The following is a 5000-nucleotide window of genomic DNA, read 5'->3' on the forward strand; positions in this document are numbered from 1 at the left end:
ACGGCCATGCACCACCACCCACCGAATCAAGAAAGAGCTATCAATCTGTCAATCCTTCCGGTGTCCGGGCCTGGTGAGGTTTCCCGTGTTGAGTCAAATTAAGCCGCAGGCTCCACTCCTGGTGGTGCCCTTCCGTCAATTCCTTTAAGTTTCAGCTTTGCAACCATACTTCCCCCGGAACCCAAAAGCTTTGGTTTCCCGGAGGCTGCCCGCCGAGTCATCGGAGGAACTGCGGCGGATCGCTGGCTGGCATCGTTTATGGTTAGAACTAGGGCGGTATCTGATCGCCTTCGAACCTCTAACTTTCGTTCTTGATTAATGAAAACATACTTGGCAAATGCTTTCGCTTCTGTTCGTCTTGCGACGATCCAAGAATTTCACCTCTAACGTCGCAATACGAATGCCCCCGCCTGTCCCTATTAATCATTACCTCGGGTTCCGAAAACCAACAAAATAGAACCGAGGTCCTATTCCATTATTCCATGCACACAGTATTCAGGCGGGCTTGCCTGCTTTAAGCACTCTAATTTGTTCAAAGTAAACGTGCCGGCCCACCGAGACACTCACTCAAGAGCACCCTGGTAGGATTGCAACGGGGTCCGCCTCGGGACGCACGAGCACGCACGAGGCGCGTCGCACGCCTTCGGCTCGCCCCACCGGCAGGACGTCCCACGATACATGCCAGTTAAACACCGACGGGCGGTGAACCAACAGCGTGGGACACAAATCCAACTACGAGCTTTTTAACCGCAACAACTTTAATATACGCTATTGGAGCTGGAATTACCGCGGCTGCTGGCACCAGACTTGCCCTCCAATAGATACTCGTTAAAGGATTTAAAGTGTACTCATTCCGATTACGGGGCCTCGGATGAGTCCCGTATCGTTATTTTTCGTCACTACCTCCCCGTGCCGGGAGTGGGTAATTTGCGCGCCTGCTGCCTTCCTTGGATGTGGTAGCCGTTTCTCAGGCTCCCTCTCCGGAATCGAACCCTGATTCCCCGTTACCCGTTACAACCATGGTAGGCGCAGAACCTACCATCGACAGTTGATAAGGCAGACATTTGAAAGATGCGTCGCCGGTACGAGGACCGTGCGATCAGCCCAAAGTTATTCAGAGTCACCAAGGCAAACGGACCGGACGAGCCGACCGATTGGTTTTGATCTAATAAAAGCGTCCCTTCCATCTCTGGTCGGGACTCTGTTTGCATGTATTAGCTCTAGAATTACCACAGTTATCCAAGTAACGTGGGTACGATCTAAGGAACCATAACTGATTTAATGAGCCATTCGCGGTTTCACCTTAATGCGGCTTGTACTGAGACATGCATGGCTTAATCTTTGAGACAAGCATATGACTACTGGCAGGATCAACCAGGGAGCTGCGTCAACTAGAGCTGAGCAGCCGGCCGCCCGGGAGTGTGTCCCGGGGGCCCGCGCGAACACGCAAGCGTCCGCTCAATTATTCTGCAAACAGGAGGAGGCTGAGCTCCCCTGCACAATACACCTCGAAACCCTCTCAGGTCCCGGCGGCGCGCAGCGCCGTCCTAAGTACTTGGTCGGGTTCGAGAGAGGCGCAATCGCCCGGAGTTTGGCGAGTAGACGCTTTAGGTGCGACCACCCGTGCTCCCAACTGAGCTTGCCGCTGCCGACAGAGGCCCGGGAGCGTGCTGTCGTGGCATTGCCGGCGGGAGACAACACGCGCCACCTACGGTGACCGGCAGCTCCAACGCCAGCGCCACAGAAGGACAAAAGCCCCACTTGGGTGCCGAAGCGAACTCTCCCAGCACAGCGCACGCGCCAACACGTCCGCACAGCTGCGATACAAACCACCTGCGAGAACCGCAGAGGCGACCGAGCAGCAGACGGCGTCGCGGCGCCGAGCGCCGGGCGGCGGCGCATCCTCAGCGCACACAGTCCTCAATCGGACCAGCACACTGCAGATGTCCACCGCGCTTCGCACCGGGCCCGCGAGGACCTACTTTGGCCGCACGGCGCCGCGTGCAGGGTGCGCCGGCGCGCAGCTGCGCCGCCTGCCGCCTCCGTCGGCCGGCGCGCCTGCCACTGGCCGCCCCCACCAGCCGGCTGTAGCGCGTGCGCCCACGCACCGCGCGGCCAGCACGCCGGGAGGCCCCCCCTCACCGGCCGGGGACGGTCCCACCCAGCCACCGCCGCGTATCGCTTCACACCCAGATGCCATTCACGTTCGTGGGCATGGTGGGTATCGCTGGAACAACCGGTTGGTAGCTCAACCGATCGTCGCCATCACTGATTCACCTCTAGCGAGAACAACCGCACCACAACGGTTTACCAGTTGTTCATTTGCATAACGTCACCAGCAAACGTAGGCGTCCATCGCCATTTGCAAATTCAACGATTGTTGCATGCCTGTGTCAGGTGTCACGACACACTATGTCTGCCCACATACACGCAACAACATGTGCACGCTTCGCGAACACGTGGAAGGTGGCCCCCGTACGTATGCGATGTCCATTGCGCGAACGACTGTCAACCGGCCTCTGTCGCATGTCGCAGATGTGGAACGCAGTGCACCATGCTATCACGGTGTGTGAGAAGAGACGACTACGTCTGACAACACGCGCCACTACATCAACAGACGGCTCATGCTGATCGCCATCCAGGGCATACCACACTGCAATCCAGCTCTTATAGGGAGACGACACGTAGCTGAGTGCACAACATTTGGACCGCATGGTTCGCCGTTGTTGGCGCAGTCGTTGTACGGTCACATGTACCACGATGTATCATTCAGTACATGAGGACCAATGTGCAGTACAGTGTGTGATTTGGACGTACAACATCAGCGGACAGTTGACACAGGCCGTACCACAGCGTAGGCTAAGTGCTTCGCACATGCGAATGCCAATGAACAACTGCAAATGCCAATGAACAACTGCAAAGGGCATTGAGCATGTACGTCCTGCTGCCATCCACATTACAGTGTATAGCTGCAAGGTGTTTAACATGAAGCGATACACTGGGGACCGGGCAGTGCGAGTAGCAAACTATATTGCGGGGGTTGCAGTTAGGCAACACTACACTAATTTAACGCGTCGTATGACAATTACAGAGCAGGTTAAGGCCCAACGTGTGTTGGGTTAAGGCCCAACGTGTGTTGGGTTAAGGCCCAACGTGTGTTGGGTTAAGGCCCAACGTGTGTTGGGTTAAGGCCCAACGTGTGTTGGGTTAAGGCCCAACGTGTGTTGGGTTAAGGCCCAACGTGTGTTGGGTTAAGGCCCAACGTGTGTTGGGTTAAGGCCCAACGTGTGTTGGGTTAAGGCCCAACGTGTGTTGGGTTAAGGCCCAACGTGTGTTGGGTTAAGGCCCAACGTGTGTTGGGTTACGTTAAGGGGCAATGTGGGTTACGTTAAGGGGCAATGTGGGTTACGTTAAGGGGCAATGTGGGTTACGTTACGGCGCAATATAGGTTACGTTACGGCGCAATATAGGTTACGTTAAGGCGCAATATCGGTTACGTTAAGGCGCAATACAGGTTACGTTAAGGCGCAATACAGGTTACGTTAAGGCGCAATACAGGTTACGTTAAGGCGCAATACAGGTTACGTTAAGGCGCAATACAGGTTACGTTAAGGCGCAATACAGGTTACGTTAAGGCGCAATGCAGGTTACGTTAAGGCGCAATGCAGGTTACGTTAAGGCGCAATACAGGTTACGTTAAGGCGCAATACAGGTTACGTTAAGGCGCAATACAGGTTACGTTAAGGCGCAATACAGGTTACGTTAAGGCGCAATACAGGTTACGTTAAGGCGCAATACAGGTTACGTTAAGGCGCAATACAGGTTACGTTAAGGCGCAATACAGGTTACGTTAAGGCGCAATACAGGTTACGTTAAGGCGCAATACAGGTTACGTTAAGGCGCAATACAGGTTACGTTAAGGCGCAATGCAGGTTACGTTAAGGCGCAATACAGGTTACGTTAAGGCGCAATACAGGTTACGTTAAGGCGCAATACAGGTTACGTTAAGGCGCAATACAGGTTACGTTAAGGCGCAATACAGGTTACGTTAAGGCGCAATACAGGTTACGTTAAGGCGCAATACAGGTTAGGTTAAGGCGCAATACAGGTTAGGTTAAGGCGCAATACAGGTTAGGTTAAGGTACGACATAGGTTAGGTTAAGGTACGACATAGGTTAGGTTAAGGTACGACATAGGTTAGGTTAAGGTACGACATAGGTTAGGTTAAGGTACGACATAGGTTAGGTTAAGGTACGACATAGGTTAGGTTAAGGTACGACATAGGTTAGGTTAAGGTACGACATAGGTTAGGTTAAGGTACGACATAGGTTAGGTTAAGGTACGACATAGGTTAGGTTAAGGTACGACATAGGTTAGGTTAAGGTACGACATAGGTTAGGTTAAGGTACGACATAGGTTAGGTTAAGGTACGACATAGGTTAGGTTAAGGTACGACATAGGTTAGGTTAAGGTACGACATAGGTTAGGTTAAGGTACGACATAGGTTAGGTTAAGGTACGACATAGGTTAGGTTAAGGTACGACATAGGTTAGGTTAAGGTACGACATAGGTTAGGTTAAGGTACGACATAGGTTAGGTTAAGGTACGACATAGGTTAGGTTAAGGTACGACATAGGTTAGGTTAAGGTACGACATAGGTTAGGTTAAGGTACGACATAGGTTAGGTTAAGGTACGACATAGGTTAGGTTAAGGTACGACATAGGTTAGGTTAAGGTACGACATAGGTTAGGTTAAGGTACGACATAGGTTAGGTTAAGGTACGACATAGGTTAGGTTAAGGTACGACATAGGTTAGGTTAAGGTACGACATAGGTTAGGTTACGGTACGACATAGGTTAGGTTACGGTACGACATAGGTTAGGTTACGGTACGACATAGGTTAGGTTACGGTACGACATAGGTTAGGTTACGGTACGACATAGGTTAGGTTACGGTACGACATAGGTTAGGTTACGGTACGACATAGGTTAGGTTACGG

General features: G+C 52.3%; 1 non-coding gene across 1 annotated transcript in view; it reads right to left on the minus strand.

Moving 5' to 3' along the window:
• Positions 1-1381, minus strand: part of LOC124587129 — a 1910-nt gene extending 529 nt beyond the window's left edge. The window contains exon 1 of the ribosomal RNA XR_006975286.1: positions 1-1381. This exon is cut by the window's left edge and continues 529 nt beyond it. This is a non-coding gene — a ribosomal RNA (small subunit ribosomal RNA).
• Positions 1382-5000: the final 3619 nt, after the last annotated feature.

This window comes from Schistocerca americana, unplaced genomic scaffold (genome assembly GCF_021461395.2).
Source record: "Schistocerca americana isolate TAMUIC-IGC-003095 unplaced genomic scaffold, iqSchAmer2.1 HiC_scaffold_579, whole genome shotgun sequence".
NCBI classification, from domain to species: Eukaryota; Metazoa; Arthropoda; class Insecta; order Orthoptera; family Acrididae; genus Schistocerca; species Schistocerca americana.